The following is a 26,011-nucleotide window of genomic DNA, read 5'->3' on the forward strand; positions in this document are numbered from 1 at the left end:
CCAATCAACTCTATCCATGCTCATGATCTGACAAAGCAAAGGTTTTTCTGTATCAATGAAATGACCCGCTGGATTACATCTGGGGTTGTGTTGACTGTTCTGGGTACTGCAACCTAGGATTGACTTAATAACTTTGGAAAGAGAACAGATGACAAAGAGACCATGGACCCAACTTCCATCCAGTGGAATATAGGAGGTTGACAATGATTAGAGAGGCAATTGACCAGGGAGGAATCGAGAAACACTGTACGTTGATGGGTAGGCCCAGAATGAGGAGTCAGTACCTTCATATTAGAAGTGAGCTAATCAGGATTAAAGTTACAAACACATTGCTACAAAAACAGTGGTCCAAATATGGAACTCTATCCTACCACAAATGCAAGCTCCATCAATGTACAGGCTATCTGCCATTGTTTCAGAACATTAGGCAGATGCTGCTTAAGGCTCTATTGCCTACTTGTAGCTCTTCACAAGAGGGTCTTGGGAACCTGGTCCTGACCATTTGAACTGACCCATCTCAGTGCCTGTGTACACGGATAAGCAATCTGAATCAGACTGCACCATTAAAACAGAGATACTTCCCTGCTGCCTACATCAGCTTGTGTTATCCGCAACAAAACTCCTAAGTGATAAATGCCAGGTTGGTTACACATGCAACAGGCCCACTGTCACATAGATACATCCTAACAGATAACAGCCAGGCAGCACAAGTACAAAGAACCACTCAATCTGACCTGCAATAGGTTGCAGTCCCCAAGATTACTGGCTTTATTGTGTAAGAAGGATGTTAACTTATACAATTCAGCTGCATAACCTGCACCAATATTTTCCAACAGGAATGTCAGAAGCAGGTACTTAATCTCTCAGAGACAGAATGCATCAACTCTCTGGCCATAATCCAACGTGATAGCTGATACTGTGACAGACAATTAGCTCAAGTGATTAGTTACTGAGCTGAACCCACTCGGAAGCTGGCATGGTAACTCCTCCAGGATGTTTTCCACGCCATTATGGAAATTTTGGCAGGGGCACCAGATAGTAACCAACTTCCTTCAGGATTAAGCTTACCTTCCAGCAGAGATAATGATAGGACACTGGGAGATCCCATGAAGAATTTAGGGGACAACTGTCGAAAATGAGCACCAAGTGCCATTCAGTACCCCAGCTTTGCTTTCCTGGTTGCTGGCTCCATCTACCTCACCATCTCCTTCATCACCTCTATCTTCCCTGACCAGACATTTCATCACTCTTCCACTCTCCATCTTTCTCAATTCCCCTCACCTCCTCTCTCTTTTTCTACAATGTTGTGTCATTTGAGAAGGTACATCAACACACCCAAGCCACATTATCCAACACCAACCATTTTCCAAAAATTACCCCAAGAACCACTGTCCAATGATGACAATAGGGGATATACATGCCTCTGAATTTTGCTGTACCTCCAAGTCTAGACTGAGCTCTTGCATTGTCCTCTGTGATGGAAACTTGCATGACTTCATGGCCCTCTGACTGATTAAACTTCTCCTCATCTCACTCATCGATGGCTCAACCCTCATTGTGCTATGCGTCCCGGTTCATGATCACGTGAGTGAGGGGAAGATATCTTCCCAGCACCAGCCCGAGCGAGTCCTCAAATGAAATCTGTACACCTCACTGAGGTCACCCCTCATTCATGAGATTCCAATCAAGTGTGCATTCCACTCCAATCTCTCCTTGCTGGGCTAATATCTCAACCTAGGGCTCAATCTACTGAACTTTGTTGAACCAGTTCTGGGGCATTTAACTCCAACATAACAACAGCAGTTGAAAGTCAGCATGCTAAACTGTCTGTAAAGCATTCTGAGGCATGCAGGGGTGATGAAAAGGATGAATGCAAGCCTTCGTTTTCACAACAGGACCTCCATTATCAGCTGCATTTGAAGACCCTCTTTTGGACAAAGCATTCCAGTGGCAACTTGGAGGTTATTCACCAACTAAAGAACAAGTCAAGTGCCCAATTCTCTTACCTGGATGAGCAGTGAAATGTACAAATTAAGAAGGAAATTATACAAGTTTCTCTTGTTTCCAAGCGATTAAATACTGCACTTGGCCAAGAGGCTTCCTGATACATGTGTTACCATGGAAACCAGGAACACTAACTGATGAAAGAAGACATCGCTGACCTATAATTAAAGAGAACGTTATCCTGAAAATTGATTTTTATTTTTACAAAGGAGAAAAAGCCTTTGTAAGAGTTATTTAAAAATAAATTGCAGGCCTTGGCATGTGACCGTATGATTAGGATCACTTGGTATATGGTTAACCATCATACTTCATGGCTACAGGGAGTGACCAATTTGATCTCTGCTTAGTTGTGATGCCCACGACAGTAGGTCAAAGTAGGAAGGTTAGCACAGGACAATTATGCGCCTCTTAAATTTCACTCATGTCCCTTTTCACATAAATTGTCACAAAAACGTAAAGCTTCTGAAATTGACATGGGCATGTTGCTGAACAGAGGCCTTGGTGTGCAGGTTCATTGTTCCTTGCAAGTGGAATCGCAGCTAGACAGGATAGTGAAGTAGTTTGGTATGCTTGCCTTTACTGGGCAGTGCAGTGAGTATGGGAGTTGGGAGGTCATGTTGTGGCTGTACAGGACATCGGTTAGGCCACTTTTGGAACACAGTGTCCAATTCTGGGTTCCCTGCTTTGGGAAGGATGTTGTGCAAGATGAAAGTGTTCAGAAAAGATTTACAAGGATGTTATCAAATTTGGAGTGTTTTAGCGGTAGGGAGAGGCTATGTCCCCTGAAGTATCAGAGGCTAAGGGGAATTTACAGAGGTTTATAAAGTCATGAAAAGCATGGATTGGGTAAATAGTCAAAGTCTTCTCCCCAGGCTAGGGGCATCCAAAACCAGAGGCCATAGGTTTAAGGTGAGAGGGGAAAGAGTTAAAAGGGACCTGAGGGGCAACTTTGTAATGCAGAGTGTGGTGTGTGGATAGAATGAGCTGCCAGAGGAAGTGATGGAGACTAGTACACTTAAAATATTTAAAAGGCATCTGGATGGGTGTATGAATAGGAAGGGTTTAAGAGGGATACTTGCTAAATACTGGCAAATGGGACTAGATTAATTTAGGATGTCTGGTCAGCATGAACATGCTGGACCGAAGCATGTTTCCGTGCTGTACAGCTCTATGACTCCAGGACTCCTCTTTGTGAATCCAAGTTAGTAACTCCTTCCTGTTCCCTGTCAGTGACAAATGCACCATCTTGCACTGAAGACAAACATTCAAGCCTTTCCACTCATGGTCAAAACCTCTCAGCTTGTCTCATTCCTCCTATGACTGACCAAGTTGATCAATCCAATGGAGCTCTTCATCCTTGGTGGCCACCTTCACCTTCTCTATCGTTCTTCCCAAATTTGGTGGGAGGTGGAGGAGAATGACTGGCATCTAATGTCAATGATCCGATCGAGCACCAAAACAGTATTAAGGGTTCAGGGGCCTACTCCAGTGCCTCAAGTTCCACCTGAATTCCTCAGTGAGGTTCCTAATGAAAAGTCAACCATTGTCTTGCAGGAAATGCTAAGAGCAACATCATTTTAATTCTAATTCTGAACTAATCTCTAAGGTCGCTTTGCACGTTACAGCTGAAAAGTTCTGCAGCCTTGTTTTCTTTGAAAGGATCATCTTAGAATCTCATAAAGCTAAGCCCCAATTAATTTACACTCTCGATTATTTTTCACACGTTTTTTTTCTCTGCTTCACTTCAACACTTGGCAGATACTGTGATGATTTGCCATCGAGGCGATGGCGGCATTTCTGCATTTGCCGCTTGGCAGTTTGAGGTTTTGTCCCGCCCTAACACAACATTATCCTGCCAGGGATGTTAACACATCCTCTCCTCCCCACCTCACACAGTTGGTAGGGGGGGAGGCAATTCTCCAGGCGTACGATGTTCAGGTTACACCAAACTGGGTGTCTCGGAAACAGCTCTGCCCACCAAAACCTGGAGAAGATTCAGTGACTGTGGACTAATGCCACAATTGGTAAATTTGTGATGATCATGATGCCCATGATAATCATCAACACTGTACTGGTGCCCTGCAAGGATGCATACTCAGCTCCCTACCCTACTCCATGTACACACACGACTGAGAGGCCAAATTTCACACAGACACCATCGACAAGTTCACTGAACATGTATGCGAGACATCAACTATGACGAGTCAGGAAGGAGATAGAATGCTTGGAGTCAGGGTGCAGAGATAACAATCTCTTCCCTCAGTGTCAGCAAAACTGATCACTGATTTCAGGAAGAAAGGGGGACGTTCCCCTACTTACATCAACAGAGGTGAGGTGGAGAGGGTCGAAAGAGTCAAATTTCTAGCAGTGACGACAACCAACAATCTGACCTGGATCTCTCAACTCGATGCCACGGTCAAGGAGGCACAACAATGCCTCTCCTTCCTCAGGACGTTCAAGAAATTCGCATTGTCCACAAAAATCCTCACCAACTTTTACAGTTGCAAGTTGGTGAGGATCTTTGTAGACAGTACGAATTTCTTGAGCGTCCTGAGGAAGGAGAGGCATTGTTGTGCCTCCTTGACCGTGGCATCGAGTTGAGAGATCCATTGAAAGCATTCCATCTGGGTGCATGACTGCTTGGTACGACAACTGCTCTGACCAGGACCATAAGAAACTACAGAAAGGTGTGGACACAATTCACACCATCACTCAAGCCAACTTCCCAACCATGGACTCCATCTGCACTTCTCGTTGCCTCAGAAAGGCTGCCAACATCATCGAAGACTGCTCCCACTCTAGTACTGCCCTCTTCCGACTTCTTCTGTCAAGCTGAAGATACAGACGTTTAACACATGTACCAACAGGTTCAAGAACCTCTTCCCTGCTCTTGTCAGACTGCTGAATGGGCCTCCCTAATTTCAAATCTAATGTTGATCTCGCTTGTAGTACACCTCCTGAGCAGCCATAATCTTGTATGCCTCACTCTGTAGAAACACGCTATGATCTCTACATTATGATCTGTCTGTGCTACTCGCAAAACAAACCTTTTCATTCTACTTAGGTACATGTAACAACAATAAAACAAATCAAATCAAAGCAAGATTCTGAGGGTCAAACTCCATATTCCCATTACAACTTGACTGGCCAACACGAAGAGAAGGCAGGCAAAATAATTCGTTTCTGCTGTACAGCTTGTTTAGGACTGTGAAGGCCAGAGCCATGCCTATCACCTCCACACACAAAGGGGGACTGGTTTGGGACCACCCTTCCACAGAGAGGGATTATGGTTTGGTTGGGTTGGCGGGGGTGGGGGGTGGGTAGGGGGCGCAACTGTGATTTGTAAAATCTGAGACTGGTTACTTTTGTGAACTGGAGCTGGGGGAGAGTTTGGGGAAAAGGGGAGTCAGTTAGGTCATAAGTGAGGCCTGAGCTCTCAGAGTGGTCGGACAGGCTCAAGGGGGTTGATAGGCTCCACGTTAGCAGGATGTGCTGTCTTTCAGGCTGCATGTTAAAATAAGGCCCCATCTCCTCTCTCTAAGGTGGAGGATGCTGCCCGAATCCTTCAGTTGCTCCAGCATTTTCTGTTTTTACTTCGGAGTCCCAGCATCCCCAGTATTTGCTTTTATGGGAGCAGGAGGGTTCTGCCTTGTCCCCTGCCCAAAATTTCCCTCAACCCATTTTGAAACTTCTGAGAAACCCTTTCAGGCTGATGTTGCCAAACCAACAGAAACAGCAGTTTTTGGACCTGATTTTGACCAATTCAAGACCCAAACACTTTTACAGAGTTACAAGCAGGTCTTTCAATCGGGGAGCAGAGGTGCGGAGGTGATCCAAGACTGGTAGTTAGTTTCTGCTGGTCAATGAATTCATAACAGAAAGGGGCGCAGATTCAGGAGTGGCAAGAGAAGAGAAGGAACTTTGAGAGCACATTCAATACTACGCTAAAGGGAACATTTCACGCAAAGGGGGTATTCAGGTATAGCCAGTGATATTATTCCTAAAGCAATTGTCATCCTGAACCAAATTCCCCGCTGAGCCTCTCTACTCTTGATTTAAGAGACAACTTAGAACCTCCCTTGTTAACCAGCTTTCCATTCATTTGTCTGGAAAATACAGGAGCAATATCAGATGCTGCAAGTCTGAAGTAAGAAAGGAAAGTGTTGTCAATGACAACTTTCAAGAGAGAAACAGACTTCAAACAAATGGTCATCACAAGGAAACTTCTGTTCTGCTCCTCCCTTGGTCCACCGATGCCGCTGGACCAGTGTTTCCAGTGAAGGTGAAGTAGCCTTGGTCTTACCAGGCCAGTGGGCTGCACTCTCATCACAGAATCACAACAATGCAGAAGCAGGTCATTCAGCCCATCAAATCCACACTGACCCTCCGAAGCGTATCCCACACAGACCCACACCCCCACCCTACCCCTATAAACCTGCATTTCCCACGGCCAATCTAGCTAACCTACACATCCCTGGACACTGTGGGCAATTTACCATGGCCAATCCACCTAATCTGCACACCTTTGGGCTGAGGGAGGAAACCGGAGCACCCAGACGAAACCCGCACAGACACAGGAAGAACGTGCAAACTCCACACAGACAATCACCTAAGGGTGGAATCGAACCCAGGTCTCTGGTGCTGTGAGGCAGCAGTGCTAAACACTGTGCCACCATACTGCCCTGAGAGACAGAGACACAACTAGTGGTGGCTGGACCTGAGGGCCTCAGGCGAGCGGAAGAGGTTGAGAAAAAGAGTCCTTCCTTGTGATTTCAGTTGTTGCAGAAAGTGGCTGCTTTGTTTATGTGGCTGCAAATGATTGTACTGGATAATGACCCTGCAAAGTGCCTTGTGATGAGCTACTGCGTTGAATTTGCTGTCTTAATTTCAAGTTGCTCTCAACCTGATGGATTGCAAACATGGATTTGCTACATTTCACCAGCTGGAGAAAAAGGAGAGGAGTTTAGTACCATGGTTACATTTTTTTTTACAAGGCAGCTCCAATGGCCCAGATCTGTCACAGATTCCTCAGTCAACATTCCAACAGTCCTCAAATTTTGTCAGAACTTTGCTCAACACAGAAATTCATCTATCAATACAGGACTCAAAATATTTTAATCAAATTGCAATTACTATTTCCCGCAATTAAAATAAACGCAGCAGGATGCACTATTAAACGAAATAAAATCATGCCAACCAACGAATTCCAATTTGAAAGCAGATGAGTTCTCAGGCAGCGTGCTGCCGTGTTATTTAAAGGTTACTGGTTGTGCCTGCTGGGAACTGTTTGATCGATACAGATTAATCCATGCTTTGCACTTTTTTCCTCGCCTTTCATTTCTCCTCACGTGGAGAGGCCAAGTGATACCAGGGATTAGTTCCATCATTGCCGGGGTCAGTCATTAAGATTGAATATTCAAAGCCGGGCACAGATAATGGGAAACTCATCTGTTGCCTCTCATGCCTCCGTGGAGCTATGGGAGGGAGATCTTCACCATTTGTTTCACCCAAAAATCAAGCCTTAGATTTTCATAGCGCCTTTCGCAACCTCGGGATACCTACAGGCACTTCACCGGCCAGAAAGGTCCTCTTGACATGCACCTGCTGTGAGAAGTGCAGCAGCCCATTTGCATAAAGTAAGGCCCCAGGAGCAGTCCAGACCAAAATACCAATAATGTATTTCAATGGCATTAATGATGTCTTGAACGTCCATTTGGACAAGAAGAAGAATTTCCCCACTCTTCCTCTTCAAACAGGACCATGGGAGCCTTTCACACAGGTCTGATGATGCAGGGTTGGGGGGGGTGTGTGTCTCATACCAATGAGATCTCATATCAATGACACGCTTGCCCGCCTGAGTTTTTGGTGGGACGGTATTGGTCGCTCTGAAAACTGTCATGCTGCCATTTGTATGATAACAATTCCTGCTGAAGGGCGGGGGGGACCTTTTGCTGTATTGGTGAAGCAACGTAATGACTCTATGGTGTCCAGTTCCGGTCGCCACATCACAGGAAGGACGTGGAGGCTTTGGACAGGGTGCAGAAGAGGTTTACCAGGAGGCTGCCTGGGTTAGAGGGTAAGAGCTATACGGAGAGGCTGGATAAAAGTTAGATTTGTTTACTCTGGAGTGGCTGAGGCCCAACAGAGGTTTATAAAATTATGAGAGGCATATAGATGGGGTTGACAGTCCCAGACTTGAAATGTCTAATACTAAAGGGCATGCATTTAACCTGGTGGGGGGGGGGGGCGGTGGAGAGATTCAACAGCTCATGTGATACCCCACAAATGACTGGGAGGTGATGGGACACATTTAGCTTTCTTAATAAAGAAGTAGCAGCTGGAGCAATCCATCTGGATCCAAGATGAGGTCTCATGGGTCAAAGTTTTACCTGGGTCCAAAGTGAGGTCCAAGGGGGTCAAAGTTTTACCTGGGTCCAAAGTGAGGTCCAAGGGGGTCAAGTTTTACCTGGGTCCAAAGTGAGTTCCGCTGGGTTCAGATGACTTTTCACCTTGCCAGCTGACAGAAAGGCCATGCAGAACACTGGAAAATCATTCCAGTGTCCATGAATGGAAGACCCCGTCTTGAAACCACGTTTGAACTGCACAACCACTTGTAGAATTCACAAAGAGCCATTTTCTGTGCATTTACACAAACTCAGTTACAGTCTTCCCCAGACTCAATGGTCTGTGAACTTGACGACTCAGAAAGGATTGAGGAAACCAGTTTGTCATAAGTAGGTATGAGCAACCACCATTCATCGTCCAATATGTAGCACTGACTTCAAATATCACTTTAACTGTCAGGATTAGACAAGTATTGACCCTAAAGAAGGGTCACTGGACCCAAAATATTAACTTTGATTCCTCTCCACAGATGCTGCCAGTCCTGCTGAGATTTTCCAGCAATTTCTGTTTCTGATTACCAGCATCTGCGGGTTTTGTTCATTCGTTTTAATCAAGTCTAGTTTGTATGGTCACTGATCAAAACTAACTTGACATAACGCAAGTAACTAGTCCAACGACCAGCCACGGGTAGCTGAGACAGCAGCAAGAGATGGGTAATTTTACTTGACTTGGCAGATTTAGAAGAGTTTGGCCACAATACAGTGTGGATAAAAAACCGGAATGTTCAGAGGATCAGGACTACCATGAATCCAATATTTTCCATCCTAAAGAACCAATTTAAACACATGATTTACTCATTGATATTACCATGCTGGTTAAAGTGTATGCTTCATCTCAAGACCTCATCTTGAATTGAACTGAATAAAATCATTTATTGTCACGGGTATTCAATATAAAATACAGTGAAGAGTGTGTACCGCCGTCGTGCATACGTGCCATTCTCATTAACTTAAAAAAATTTTAAACATGGGAAGGTGATGGCCTAGTGTCTTTATCACTGGACTGTTAAACCAGTGACCCAGGTTCGAATCCCACCATGGCAGACAGTGGCGTTTGAATTTATGAAATATCTGGACTTAAGAGTCTAATGGTGATTGTGAATCCATTGTCGATTGTTGGAAAAACCCACCCGGTTCACCAATGTTCTTTAGGGAAGGAAATCTGCCATCCTTACCTGGTCTAGCATACATCTGACTCCAGACCCACAGCAATGTGGTTGACCCTTAAGTGCCCTCTGGGCTGTTAGGGATGGGCAATAAATGCTGTCTGGCCAGCGATGCCCTCATCCTGTGAATCAATGAAGGAAAAAACACTTAAAGGCAGCCCAACATTTCCTTCTCCATTGCTATAGTCCTGCTCAGGGCTTCACCAAGCCACCCCATGCCACTGCCAGAGTCCCACTCCCAACTTCTTTCCTTGCATGCGACTATGTGGTTGAATGAGTGACTGTTTTCACTGCCTTTACATTTGGGCTGCTGCATGAACAAACTTTCACACTTGCCTCTGATTTCCTGTGTATCAAGTCAGATCATTCCCAACAGTCGCAAAGCACTCACTCCCAAAAGACAGCAATCCTGTTTCTGTCAACGGAGAGGGAAGATGACAAACAGAAAGTAAAATGAAGTTATCCCACTCCTCTCTCCCATCCGGAACATCTCCTAGTTGTCAACCATGCTTCAGCCTGACGTCTGAATATTAATTCAGTCAGAATTTCCTCATCTTCGCAGAAGTGAAAGATGTGAAAGACCTGGCTGTCAGAAATCAATTTCATGAAATGATCCGGTTTTCCTCAGTTTCAGACTTTAGTGTGATTATAGATTTTGTAAACTATCACAGAGAACATTGATGCTTCCTCAACGCTCTCAAAATCACCAAGTTGTGAAAATGAACACAATTGTTTGGGCATCATGCAGAGAACCATGTGAAGCACAAGCATTCCAGTGGAATTGAATTCGAGAGCAAAGTCTTGTGGAGGAGGGTCCCAATATCTAACGTCCAGAATAACAATGTAGCCTTCAGGGTGAAATCTAATCGAGGGATTCAGATTTGTTTATATTCACCAACAGCGAAGGAAATAAATTCCAACAAACGTGAAAGATTCTGCAACTCATAAAGAAAAATATCTAACTGACACAGTCAGCAAATATTGATCAATTATTTGAGACATCAGGCTGAAGAGAAAGCTCAGAGACACAACAGATTGATGCTGAATATGGCCAAAGAGTGCAGAATGGCCAAAAACATACCAAAGAAATTATCGAGACACATTGCCAGGCAACTGAATATGATATATAAGAGGTTCTGATCAAAGTGTGCTTTGAGTCTGGCTGAACATTGAATGATGCAGCAAATTTGGCTACTTATGACACAAGGAACACATCCAAGTCCCAGAGTCATAGTCCTTGAGTCACTGGGATCTACAGCCAAGAAAAAGGCCCTTTGGTCGATTGTATCTGCACTGGTCAAGTAGAAGCACCAGCCTATTCTCATCCAGCACTTGTCCTAAAGCCTTTTCTGCTTTGGCCTCACAACTGCACATTTAAATACCATAGGCACATCAAAATACTTTATTCAGAGGAATTATTATTCAGAGGTAGTTTTAGGAACAGCCACAAAACCTATCCTGGATGTCAACTAAGATAACAAGGTGTAGAGCTGGATGAACACAGCAGGCCAAGCAGCATCAGAGGAGCAGCAAGGCTGACATTTCAGGCCTGGACCCTTCTTCAGAAATGGGAGAGGGGAAGGGGATTCTGAAATAAATAGGGAGAGAGGGGGAGGTGGATAGAAGATGGATAGAGGAGAAGATAGGTGGAGAGGAGACATACAGGTCAAGGAGGCGGGGATGGAGCCAGTAAAGGTGAGTGTAGGTGGGGAGTGAGGGAGGAGATAGGTCAGTCCAGGGAGGAAGGGACAAGCTGGGCTGGTTTTGGGATCCAGTAGGGGGAGGGGAGATTTTGAAGCTTGTGAAGTCCACCTTGATACAACTGGGCCACAGGGTTCCCAAGCGCTACTATCTCTGGATATCAACTATCTGCACAGAGCAGAGATATCTGACCCCCTGGTACTGAAAGAAGGTGATTCTACAAGACAGTTAAGGAACTGGAAATGGTAAATCTTCAACGCACCTTCAGACTGCTGGGACAAGATTAAGCAACCTCAAGCTCAACCTAGTAAAAAGATATATTTATGACACATGACGAGGATTTATTCTGCAAGTACAGAATGGTCAATGCTTTAACCAACAATTGACCCACCAAAGCTCTGAAATAATTCAACAATAAACAAAATGGAGGGTTTAAAGGCGAAACAGGAAAGACTCCAGGAAATGGCAGCATCCTATAAATCTTTCTGGTTGATTCAACAAAAGCAAGGTGAAATATCTTCATTCTGTGATAGGACTTTGACCTCAACAATCACTCGCTTAGATTTCACGTGTTCTGTCTTAAGAGTTGATCCTTTGAGCTTATCTCTCTGAACAGCCTCCTGCTACCCTCTGTTCACCTGAACGCAGTGACTGATTTTGTTCGATAATGCTCCTGTGAAGTGTGTCAGAATACTGTACCATTTCAAGGGTGCTAAATAAAGGCACTTTATCTTTGCTGCCTGTGGAAACCTGAGAGTGAGTGGCATACCACAACTAAATGAGATACACAGGTTCACTGGAACGTGCAATTTAATTTTCATTTCTGAAGAAGGGCCTCGACCCGAAATGTCAGCTTTCCTGCTCCTCTGATGCTGCTTGGCCTGCTGTGTTCATCCAGCTTCACAACGTGTCATCTCAGATTCTCCAGCATCGGCAGTTCCTACAATCTCAGGCTACGGTTAGTCATGCAAACGTTCCTCTACTTTTCTCTTTGAAGAATCTGGCTCATGGTCCTAAAATATTGAACAATATGATTTCTTGTTTTTTTTACCTCTCTCATCCAATTTTTACCCCCTTCCCCTTGTGGGATACTGAGTTATATTTCAGGATTGACATTCAGGAGCTTGGAGGGCATTCTGATTTGTCCTTTACCTGACAGTCCAGGCTGGCTTACACGAGTGAAGGACAGAAACAGGGGCCCACCTTTATCTCCCGTGAAATGGGCCTGGAGTTGTGGGGATCCAGGTTGATGTCATTGCCTTCTCAGCAGATGGATTGCCCGTACGCAGGGTCATTATCTCCACAGCGCATCTCACTGACACAATGCAGGCCAGGTGTCAGCGTGAGGGTTGCGCCTCAATGCACCAGTCAAGAGAACACCATGAGTTGGGGGCAAAAGAGTTCGGAGAGCAAACTGGTCCCCTTTCAACTCCTTTCCCTTGAGATCTCGTTGCCACATCTCCCCTTTCAACTCCTTTCCCTTGAAGAGTGACGAAAAGGCTGGACAATAGACAGTAGGTGCTGGAGTAGGCCATTCGAACCAGCACCACCATTCATTATGATCATGGCTGATCATCCACAATCAGTATCCTGTTCCTGCCTTATCCCCATAACCCCTGATTCCACTATCTTTAAGAGCTCTATCCATCTCTTTCTTGAAAGTATCCAGAGAGATGGCCTCCACTGCCTTCTGGGGCAGAGCATTCCATATATCCACCACTCTCTGGGTGAAGAAGCTTCTCCTCAACTCTGTTCTAAATGGCCTACCCCTTATTTTTAAACTGTGTCCTCTGGTTCTGGACTCACCCATCAGCGGAAACATGCTTCCTGCCTCCAGAGTGTCCAATCCCTTAATAATCTTAGACATCTCAATCAGATCCCCTCACATCCTTCTAAACTCAAGTGTATACAAGCCCAGTCGCTCCAATCTTTCAACATATGATAGTCCCGCCATTCCGGGAATTGACGTCGTGAACCTATGCTGCATTCCCTCGATAGCAAGAATGTCCCTCCTCAGATTTGGAGACCAAAACTGCACACAATACTCCAGGTGCGGTCTCACTAGGGCCCTGTACAGCTGCAGAAGGACCTCTTTGCTCCTATACTCAATTCCTCTTGTTATGAAGGCCAGCATGCCATTAGCTTTCTTCACTGCCTGCTGTACCTGCATGCCTGCTTTCATTGACTGATGTACAAGAACACCCAGATCTCATTGAACATCCCTTTTACCTAACTTGACTCCATTTAGATACTAATCTGCCTTCCTGTTCTTGCCACCAAAGTGTATAACCACACATTTATCCACATTAAACTGCATCTGCCATGCATCCATCCACTCACCTAGCCTGTCCAAGTCACCCTGTATTCTCATAACATCCTCCTCACATTTCACCCTGCCACCCAGCTCTGTGTCATTAGCAAATTTGCTAATATTACTTTTAATGCCTTCATGTATATCATTAATATATATTGTAAACAGCTGCGGTCCCAGCACCGAACCTTGTGGTATCCCACTGGTCACTGCCTGCCATTCCGAAAGGGACCCGTTTATCAAAACTCTTTGCTTCCTGTCAGCCAGCCAATTTTCAATCCAAGTCAGTATTTTGCCCCCAATACCATGTGCCCTAATTTACTCACTAATCTCCTACGTGGGACCTTATCAAAGGCTTTCTGGAAGTCCAGGTACACTACATCCACTGGATCTCCCTTGTCTATCTTCATAGTTACATCCTCAAAAAATTCCAGAAGATTAGTCAAGCACGATTTCCCCTTCGTAAATCTATGCTGACTCTGACCTATCCTGTTACTGCTATCCAAATGAGTCGTAATTTCATCTTTTATAATTGACTCCAGCATCTTTCCCACTACTGATGTCAGACTAACTGGTCTCTAATTCCCTGTTTTCTCTCTCCCTCCTTTCTTGAAAAGGGCGACAATATTAGCCACCCTCCAAGCCGCAGGAACTGATCCTGAATCTATAGAACATTGGAAAATAATTACCAATGTGTCCACGATTTCTAGAGCCACCTCCTTAAGTACCCTGGGATGCAGACCATCAGGTCCCGGGGACTTATCAGCCTTCAGACCTCACAATCTATCCAATACCATTTCCTGCCTAGTATAAATTCCCTTCAGTTCATCCATTACCCTAGGTCCTTCGGCCACTATTACATCTGGGAGATCGTGTCTTCCCTAGTGAAGACAGATCCAAAGTACCTATTCAACTCTTCTGCCATTTCCTTGTTCCCCATAATAAATTCAACCGCTTCTGTCTTCAAGGGCCCAATTTTAGTCTTAACCATTTTTTTTCTTTTCACATACCTAAAAAAGCTTTTACTATCCTTCTTTATATTTTTGGCCAGTTTGCCTTCGCACCTCATTTTTTCTCCTTTTTAGTTGCTCAAAAGTTTCCCAGTCCTCCAGCTTCCCGCTCATCTTTGCTACGTTATCCCTCGTCTCTTTTATCTTCATACAGTCCTTAACTTCTCTCATTAGCCACGGCTGCCCCTGCCTCCCCTTAGGATCTTTCTTCCTCTTTGGAATGAACTGATCCTGCACCTTCTGCATTATATCCAGAAATACCTGCCATTGTTGTTCCACTGCCATCCCTGCTCGGGTATTGAACCATTGAACTTTAGCCAGCTCCTCCCTCATAGCTCCATAGTTCCCTTTGTTCAACTGCAATACTGACACTTCCGATTCTCCCTCTCAAACTGCAGATTAAAACTTGTCATATTATGGTCACTACCTCCTAATGGCTCCTTTACTTTGAGATCCCTGATCAAATCTGGTTTGTTGCACAAAACCAGATCCAGAATTGCCTTCTCCCTGTTGTAAGAACAAGACAACGTGTTGAAGAGTGGTGGTGGTGGTGGTGGGGGGGGGGGGGGGGGGGTGTGGTCAGGGGTTGCTGACCTTATCATACCTTGCAAAGCCTCAAACAGCTGAGAGAAAGTGCCACTGCCATGGCAGCTGGCTTCTCTTCACAGCTAGACTACAGTCCAGATTTACATGGCAGGAGTTCGGGGGCGGGGGTGAGGTGGGGGGGGGGGCGGTTGGTGGGAAGGCTCCTTTTATGGCCTCTTTGGGCTTCCTCCAGGCAGTGCCACACCTAGAGGCTGAATGATGTGGGTCAGTAAGTTTGTTCACAAACATTTTGTCACCCTGCCAGGTAACATCATCAGTACATGGGTGGCATCACTTCCAGATTTGTATAGGGGGTTCAGCTCTACAGGTTTGTTGGTGGAGTTCTGGTTTGAGTGCCAGGCCTCTAGGAATTCTCATGCATGCCTGACCCGACACTCAAACCGGAACTCCATTAACAAACACGTAGACCTGGATCCCGTACACCCAACACTTGGAAACAAATTCGAAAGCGATGCCACCAACCTACACAGATAGAGAGTGGGAGAGAGCACCGATGTCTCACTGGAGTTTCACTGATGATGTTATTTATCATGGTGATGAAACACTTGCAAATCCACGGACCAGCTTGGCAAGCAAGTTGGCAACCACACCATCAACCCAAGTTACAAAATCTTCTCAAAAGCCTTGAGGCTGAATGATATTTGTCTCCCTTTGTCAGAGAGCAAGCTAATGCAGTGTGACGCTGGCATGGAGTGAAACAAGGATTCCGCCCAGCAACTTGAGTTGCAGCTATCCATCATCCTGCTGCTATCTGCAGTGCTCAGCGGAGCTTTTCGAAACACACATTCGGAGCTGACCGCAAACTTGAAGGACAACAGGAGGGGGAGAAACAAAATCCTCCAAGTGCACTTTACCAGCAGACTCTCCGCACAATCAAATTTTGTGGAGAGCACTTCAATGGGGAAAAGAAACTGGTATGTAAATCCTCCATTTCCTTCTACTTAGAATTCCAAGAGAGCTCAATGAATACTGGAGGCACTCAGTCATGAGCCACGTACGTGATGCAAAGCTGGTCATTATTGCATTGTGCTTTTTGTGGGACCTCCAAATGTGTTGATTTCTATTGTCATTGAGGAGACGAGGACAATGACATTCAAAAGTACTCAGTTGGCTAGAAAGAGGCTCAGGAATTGTTTGCAATCCTGGACAGTGCTTTTTAAGGCAAATCATCCTTGTACCCGGGTACTTGAATCACCCGCATGCTTCCTCCAGCTCAATAGAGATGTTAAGGGGTCCTCAAGAATTGCCCACTCCCCAAGGAAGGACAGCTGCTCACTGCAGAGGCTTAAATCCATGTTGCCAAAGCAGGAGGCATTTACAGAGTCATACAGAGAGGTAATAACCCTTTGGCCCAACCAGTCCATAATCCCAAACTAAACTAGTCCCACCTGTCTGCAGTTGACCCAAATCCCTCCAAATGTTTCTGAGGCATGTACTTATCTAAATGTCTCTTAGATGCTTTACCTGTATCTGCATCCACCACTTCCTCAGGAACTTCATTCCAAACATGAACCACCTTCCAAGTGAAAAAAATTGCACTTCATAACTTCTTAAACTCTGTCTCCTCTCACCTTAAAAATATGCCCACTAGTCTTGAAATCCTCCACTCTCAGGAGAAGACACCTGCCATTCACCTTATCTATACCCCTCATTATTTTATAAACCTCTATAACACTACCCCTGAACCTCTGCCACTCCAGTGAAGAAAGTCCCTGCGTATCCAGCCTCACCTTATATCTCAAAGGCAGCAACATCCTGTTAATTCTCTTCTGAACCCTCTCCAGCTTAATGACATCCTTTCTATAACAGAGCAACCAGAACTGGACACAGTACTCCAGAAGAGTCCTCATCATCACCTTGCTCGAACTGAGAAACACTGAGCACAACAAGAGCCAAATGGGAGAGCAGTCAACCAAATGAGATGCAGGGATTGGCACTATGCAATGGAGCTCCCTCTCACTCTCTCTCTCTCCACCATCACATCAGCAAGAGACACAGACCAGAAACTGGGAGCATCATGTAAATGGAAAAGAAAATTTTTCTGAACATGAGTCATCGCACACCTGCCTGCAGTTGCAAAATTCTTCCCTCGATTTTGACAAATCCTGTCCAAAACAATATTACATCCAACTTGCGAATTTATAAAACTTCTTGCAGATTTAGGATATATAGGTAACAAAAACAATGTCTATTAATCTGACAGGGCAGATATGATATAAATTGTTCTCCTGATCAATTATTTGATGGAAACATGCTTCTTCTGGATGATAGCATGTTCAAAGTTCATCTTCGACCTCGAATCTGTATGACACATACAGCGGTCACAAGTGAATGATCACAGGCCATCACCTAAATCAAATGAAAGTACTTGGAACATACAGCAGGGAATCAAGACACTCATTGTTAAGACTGGGTGTTAAAACTAACCATTTCATTATTTGCCAGATATCCTTTTCTTTCTTTTTGTCATCTCTGTTCGGGCTCTAGACTTATCCAGGCTGCAGCTGGAAGATCTGCAGTTGTCCAAGTGAGCGGGTACATTAGGATTGAGTACAAGTTCAGTTGCCTGTAACAGCCTTTCGCTCACCACTTCCAACAGGAAGCGCACCAGGATAGAAAATGACTCAGCTTCTTCAGGGTCTTAGTGTTCCACCAAAATCAGTGGAAGCCCTGGGGAGGGGCAGCACTCTAGGAGTTGCCATGGAATGAACATGGAGTTTCAGTTTTCCCCAAATGTTGGCTAATAGGTCCTTCATTCAGAGTTGAGTTGTCACCTTTGTTTTTGTTCAGAGCCAGTTGGAACTGTGCAACTTGACAGGCAATCCTTTCTGGTGCAGAGGGGAGAGTCTGGTTCCAGTTTATCGGTTAAACAGCATCAGGTTTATCAGATTACTAACAGTGCTGCAGTCTCCTCCGTGCGACAATAATAAGGCCTTAAGGGATGTATTTTATTCTGTTTTTTTTAAGAGAGGCTTTAAGACAGCTGTCTCTTTGGATCCGATAAAATAAGCAACTTGTGCAGCCCTGAGAGTTTTTTTTCAAGTTAGAACAATAGAAGCAGCCTGAAGGGGTGGGTTCAAGCTCATATAGAACCAGGGCTTTTAGTTTTTGTGGAGCAGTTGCTGCTTGGGTCTTGAAGACGTGAAAGCTGTTTTTTCCTCTCTTGGTCACAGCTAAAAGTTGGGGGCTGTCTTCCTGCTGCTGCTGGAGTTGCATGTGAGACAGTCTATTTTTCTGAACTGGCCTTTTGTCAAGGTTGTATTTATAAGATGTTACTATATTGGGACAGTTATTGTTTAGTCATAAAACGATCTATCTCTTGTTCAATTTTCTGATCGTTACAGCTAAGCCAAATCTTTTCCTATACTTCTTTTCTTTTGTTGTATTTTAACCATAGCATATGAATAAAGTGTGCTTTGTCTCAGATGTGGTAGTTTGACCAATCACATTGAATCTGGAATGCAATGCTTTCCAATTAGCTTTAAAATAAGAAAAAAGTTAGGGTCGAGGCTAGCTTCTGCATATATTTTGAGATACTTTGGTCTGTCCCATAATAATTGTCACAATGGCAACATGGTGGCTCAGTGGTTAGCACTGCTGCCTCACAGTTCCACGGATCTGGGTTTAATTCCACCCTTGGGCACAGGTCTGTGTGCAGTTTGCACATTCTCCGTGTGTCTGCATGGGTTTCCTCCAGGTGCTCTGCACTACTCCCACAGTCCAAAGATATCCAGGCTAACTGGATTGGCCAAGCTAAATGCTGGCTTATGGGCAGAGGGTAAAGGGCTGGGTTTGGGTGGGACATTCTTCAGATGGTCAGTGCAGACCAGCTTCCTACATGCTGTATAACACTGAGTTTGGTAATCCTGACAGGGCCAGTCGACGGCACTTCAATCATGATCCATTTCTGCCTTTCAAAGCTTTCACACTCCTATTTATTTTTGCTGAAAGCCTACTTGAGTATCACAAGGATAATTGTCCTTAAAATGGTTATTTTCTCCGTGTCGTTTAGGACACAAATACAGTAAACTGTTGGATGATTATACTCAAAGAACTGAGTCTAAAATTCTCATATCAGTTTTGAAAAAAGAATGGTGTTTCACTGTATCCTTTACAAATCTACCTTTACCCATGAAAGAAACATACTTTTTGATCAGAAGTCCTTTATTCACAATCAATGGCACCCACCTACGCCAGATTCAAAGGCAAATACCATTGATGAATTAATAAGCTGCCTGCATCTGAAAGCGTCCAATAGGAAATGAGATTCAGCCCTGGATAAACCAACAGATAAAACTCTTCACACGTGCAATTTTTAGAAACATAATGCATTCACAGGATGTAGGCATCACTGGCTAGGCAGCATTTATTGCCCATCTCTAATTGCCCAGAGGGCAGTTAGAAGTCAACCAAATTGCTGTGGGTCTGGAGTCATGTGTAGGCCAGACATATCTAACACATAAAACATGCAGGACATAGACATCCATACAAAATCAGCATTTATTGCCTACCCCTAGTTGCCCTGCAGAAGGTGGTAGTGAGCTGCTTTCTTGAACTGCTGCAGTCCTTGTGGTTCAGGTACTGTTTGGGAGGGAGTTCCAGGATTTTGACCCAGTGTCGTTCTAAGTAAGTATAGTACGTGACTGTGAGAGGAACTTGCAGGTAGTGGCATTCCATGAGTTTGCTCTCCTTCTCCTCATACGTGGTAGGTGGCTCACTTTTGGCGTGTTCTGTCGAAGGAATCTTGGCAAGTCATTGCAGCACATCCTTCACATGACACAGATTGATGCCACTGTGCAATGTCAATGGAAGGAGTGAATGTTGGGCAGATCTCCAAGGTTCTTGCAGGCAGTAGCAAAACCATGGGACTCTGGTCCACCACAGCCTTCTTCGGTGATCAACTACAGTGTCCATTTGAGGGAGGGAAGGGTCTTCTCAATGGGCAGTAGCTTGGAACATCAGAAGCACCATCATTTCCAACTGATATATCCAAGTTAGTGAACAGTGTACCACAGTGGATGATAGCTGTGCAGTGGTCTTGGCTATCCTGAACCAGTTACCAAATGACCTACTTTGGTCTGTGGTGGTTCAAACACTGCCATTCGACAATCTGAAATGAATGGGAAATTGGCTGAACCAGCGTGTATTGGCCATCCCTCATTGCTAAGTGAGAAGCTTGCTGGGGCCAATTCAGAGGGCAGTCAAGAGCCACCTACATGGCTGTGGGTCTGGAGTCATGTGCAGGCCAGACCAGGTAAAAGCGCCAAAGTGAACCGGATGGGTTTTTATGATAATTGACAATGGTGATGTGGCCAATGTTATGCTCACTTTTAAACCAGTGTTCTTTCTTTCTTGAACTCAGATTTCATCATTTGCTCTCGTGGGACTTGAAGCACCATTCCCATAGCATTACCACTCCAGTGACATTGCGGCCAAGCTAGCACTTTCCCTGATACCTGGTCTGGCTTACATCTGACTTGAAAACCAGGGAAATTTGACAGGTCTCACGATACAGTCACCAACCTCAGAAGTTGAGTCTACTCTGTCAAAACTAAGCCTGTTGGGAGTGCAGCTTCCTGTAACAAAGCTGTCTGCCAAGTCAATAGCAGGGTGCAGAGTTGATCAAATTTGAGGTGGGATGGAGGCAAGCCCAATGGCAAGAACAAGCCAAGGTGAACTCTTGAAGGCACACAGGACCCTCACCCGCTTGTGCTACTCTTTGCCACTAGCTTTTTCTGGTGATCACTGACATAGTACATATTTGTGGAGTGATTGATCTCCAACTTTTGGGGAAAAGATTTGATCAATTTTCACGTGCCCCTTCCACTGGGTGATCTTGACCTCTGGCCGGAAAATCCAAAGACCTGTACTTAGCACCCATGGGTTCCTCATGTCACACTCATCTTGACACAAACCTATAGGGTATAATTACAGAGTCATGACTAATATGTGCATCCAATGCTAGACAAAGCTTTGGCTCCTTCTGAGACACAAAGACAGCGAGAAGAAGGGAGAGGGTCAATTTTAATTTCTGCTGACCAGCCCGCCCTTTATAATTTTGAAGGTGCTTGTCAGGCAACTCCTCAACCTTCTCCCATGCTTGAAAAGACATTTTGTTTTTCATGTGAAGCACACCCTATAACTTCTGGCATCATCCTCACCAATTTTTTTTGCACTGCCTCCATGTCATTTTTGCAACACGAACACCAACCATGAACAAATGGTAAACAAATGATAAACCCAATTCTCTTGAGAATGAGAGATAACAAAGTATAGAGCTGGATGAACACAGCAGGCTAAGCAGCATCAGAGGAGCAGGAAGGCTGACGTGGCGGGCCTAGACCCTTCTTCAGAAAATGAAAGGGTCTAGGCCCGAAACGTCAGCTTTCCTGCGCCTCTGATGCTGCTTCTCCTGCTGTGTTCATCCAGCTCTACACTTTGTTATCTCAGATTCTCTAGCATCTGCAGTGCCTACTACCTCTCGAGAATCAAATGAGTTGGGTTCAAACAATGCGACATCTAATAGAATGAATAAGTAAGATGAACAATGTTGCTCCGATTCTTAACTTCAGTGAAATACTCTTCAGGTTGAGAGGCAAATGGAGCCATAGCACCATGCAGCACAAAAACAAATCCTTTGGTCCAACCAGTCCATGCTGACCATAATCTCAAATTAAACTAGACCCACCTGCCTCCACTCAGCTCATACCTTCCCTATTCATGTACTTATCTAAACGTCTTTTATAAGTTGTAACTATGCTCATATTCACCATCTTCTCTGGCAGTTCATCCACACACATCTGTGTAAAATAAAGTTGTTCGATGTCCTTTTTAATTCTTTCTCCTCACACCTTAAAAATATGCCCCCCCCCCCGTGTTGAACACCCCCATCCTAGGAAAAAGGCTTGTCATTCACGTTAACTATGCTCCTCATCATTTTATAGACCTCAACAAGTTCACTCCTGAACCTCCTACAAACCACTGAAAAGAGTCCCAGTGAAAAATGTTCTTTCCAGTCCATTTTTATATCTCAAACCCTCTACTCCTGGCAACATTCTGTAAATCTTTGCTGAACCCTCTCCAGTTTGATAAAAACCTTCCTGTAACAGGGCCACCAGAACTGCACACAGCACTCTAGAAAAGGCCTCGCCAACATCCAGTAAAATCTCAACACGATGTTAAAATTTTAAATCATCACATTCGGCCAAGGAGTGGTGAGTGAGTGAAGAGTCTGCGGAACGGAGACTGAACATTGACAAAACACAATCACTTCTCTCTGTGGTATTTCTGTGTGGCAGCTGCATCTCGCCAACTGGGCCAGGTCCTCATGGAGTTATTAGGCCAATTAGATGCTGTATAATTCAATTGGATTGTCTTGTGCATATCTAGTCTCGTCAGTCTGGTTGACTGCAGGTTGATAGTTCATCTGTCACTGAGTTGCCTCTTCTGTTCTGGCAACATATAAAAGCTCAAACAAAGCCTTTCTCTGTACTGATGAGCCTTTTCCCCAGGCACATTATTTCTGTCCAAATAATCAAGGTCCTCTTCAATGCCCAAGTTGGGGTACAATGAAGGGAGTTTGAAACCTGTGCTTGAAGTTATCAACACACAACCCTGCCCCCACCAAACTGACCCACCATCATCCTCAAGTAACTGAGAAGCCCACACCATAAGTTTTTGACCTTTCATCCAAGTTTCTCCTTATGTTTGAAAACTGCCTTGACTGAATCACAACTGTTGTGATCTAATTGTGGAGTTAGGGTGCAGTGATCTCCGTAGTCACGTGAAAGGGATTCTGCTAGAAAATTGGAACTGGAGCGGCTCCAGCCAGCGACTAATCTCTTTGCTGAAAGGATGCCGTCAACACTAGCTGGGTCACTGTCCCTAATTACCCCGGAGGAGGTGATGATGAGCTGCATTCTTGAACAGTTGCAATATCATCGTGTTCATGTTGTTCATAAATCCTATTTCTAGTCACTAAGTTATTACTAATTGACAGTAAATTATCTTTACTCCCAGACCAGAGTGTCAAGATACAGCCCAGAGAATAGAAGTTATGTTTTTGAAGTTTTAACAAAAGGAGCTGCACAGGAAATGCATTCAGGCAATGCATAGGAATTTAAGTCTGGTCCTAACTCAACTCATAAGGAGAAACCATACTGAACCAGTCAGTGTCAATGCTGAACTGCAATCCCACCGAATGCTGTAAGATGGCCTGAACTATGTTTTACGAAGGGGGCAGATATTTTCTCACTATCCAGTAGAATAAGTTTTGAAGAAATTCAGTACTTTGCTATTTTTCTGTCTTCTCGAACTGTCATTCTTCTTGATTTTGCCCCATTCTCAATTATTCAGTCACTTATTTGTTCAGAATACTGTTGTCAGCAGAAATGGCCCAGCCCTAATTGTTCTGACAGCAGATTTCCCAACCTGAAGGGCATGACTCATAGGATCCTTACAGCACAGAAAGAGGTTGTTCAGCCCATCGATTCCACACTGACCTCTGAACTGCATCCCACCCAGACTTAACCTCCCCTACCCTATCCCTGTAACACTGCATTTTCCATGGCCAATCCACCTACCATGCAGATACCCAGGCACTATGGGGCAATTGAGCATGGCCAATCCACCTAACCAGCACATCTTAGGACTGAGAAAGGAAACTGGAGCACCTGGAGGAAACCCACACAGACACGGGGAGAATGCGCAAACTCCACACAGCCACCCCGAAGGTGGAATCGAACCTGAGTCCAATATGCTGTGAGGTAGCAGTGCTAACCACTGAGCCACCATGCCATCCCACAGGTGATGGGTTTTTACAAATTCTGTCAGCAATTTTATGGTCAGCCTTGCTGAGAACAGCATGAATTGAATTGGATTGGATCGAAATTCCACCACCTCTCACACTGGTTTTAGAATCTATCCTTCCGAAACACACACCTTGGTCTCTGAATTACAGGACCCTGCTGACATTAGGTCTCCGGCATCATCTCCACAAGCTGCCTCATGATTGAAGTTATTACAAAACAGAGATTTATGTGCTTGCATTTTCACATCACTTACGAAAGGTCTTTGGAATCTTAACATACAGGTTTATCTGAATGTTTGAAGTTTACAATCAGCTTTGAAATAAGTTACAATGACCATAGTTCCAAGCAAGAGGAAGTTACCCAGAGATCATAAGGAACTATCCAGCGAGCAGAGGGAGAGAGATAACCAAATTTGTTCTATCTGAGTTGGCTAGTTGTGCAAGAGAGTAGCATGTATCAAGCTGTGAAGTGTTGCTAAGTCTTTCAACAGAGAAAACTGTGCTCATCAGCACTCAGGAAAAGGAGTCGAAAGTAATGACATTATCTTCGAATACTAAATTATTTTTAGTCTTAGACTAGAGTGTCGAGATACAGCCCACAAAACAGAAGAGAAATTATGTTTTTCAAGTTTTAACAAAAGGAGCTGCATTTAAACAATGCACAGGAAATTAAGTCAGAAGCACAACAGTAATAATTATTATAAATGAGTTATCTACAGTTCCAGATGAGTTGAAATTTCATTCATTTCAAGTCCAAAATATTAAAACAAATCAAGTTGTTTTCTCTTTTGGAATTGAGCTGGGCTGGGTCTTACAGGAGGTGCAGAACTGGCTATGGTTAGAATTGAAACAATGTTTCCCTTGCATGTTTAAAAGATCTTAGAGTCTGTGTTACCAGGACAGAGAGTGGTTTCCACCCAACCACCCCACCAAGTCTATCTTCATTTCTGCTATTCGTAAACATTTTTTTGTTTTATTTTGTTCTTGAAACAAAGAATGGCAACAAATACAAAGTGTGCTTGATTGTAACGGACGACTTGGCTGAAAATACAGCTTTCACAAGTTACAATCAATGGAGCCAGGTTCCTTTCAGATCTCTGTCTGATTTGGTGTTACCATCAGCTGTCCCCATGAAAATTGGGACCACTAGACCATAACGCTGTCCATGACGACTTTAGTAGGAACACCTGTTTCCATCAAATTTGTAAACAAATGAGCAATCTCATAAAACAAGTTCTCAAACAAAATCAAAATAATTTATTTCAAGTTAAACTATGACTCTGAAAGACAAGTGCAATAAGATTGTCCAAGATCAGGATGCACTTGTGAGCAAATGATGAATGAGAACCTGCTGTTTCTGCCCTCAGATCTGACACACTCATGTGTAAACTTATAGAACCCTGACAGTGGGAAAGCCTTCGGCACATTGAGACCACACTGGCCTTCCAAAGATCATCCCATGCAGACCCACTCCCCCATCCCATCCTATCCCTGTAACCCTGCATTTCCCATGACCATTCCACCTAACCTGCACATCTTTGGGCTATGAGAGGAAACTCACGCAGACACAGGGAGAATGTGCAAACTCCACACAGACAGTAACCTGAGGGTGGAATTGAACCTGGGTCCCTGGTGCTGTGAGGCTGCAGTGCTAACCACTGAGCCACTGTGCTGCCCCTTGTAGATGAAATAGGAAAAAAACAATGCCTTTGCACCAACCACACCAAGCAACGAGAGTTGGTCTGCAATCTCTCTGTGATATCCATCGTTCAACACCATCTCAGCTGTCCCCTCTCTTTCTGAGCTTTTTCAACTCTTATCCAATTGTGAAATACTGACATTTCCACTTGTGGAGATCACTACACCAACATTTCATTGCAATCCTGCAATTTGCAGAAACCGCTTCATGTGTCCTCTGGTCCATTCCTGGGTTGGACTCAATTTCAGTCTTTTATTCAGCAGCACATCCTGGCATAGGTGACTTGTTCACCCTGTGGTGG

This window comes from Stegostoma tigrinum, chromosome 40, assembly GCF_030684315.1.
Source record: "Stegostoma tigrinum isolate sSteTig4 chromosome 40, sSteTig4.hap1, whole genome shotgun sequence".
In the NCBI taxonomy this organism is placed as follows: domain Eukaryota; kingdom Metazoa; phylum Chordata; class Chondrichthyes; order Orectolobiformes; family Stegostomatidae; genus Stegostoma; species Stegostoma tigrinum.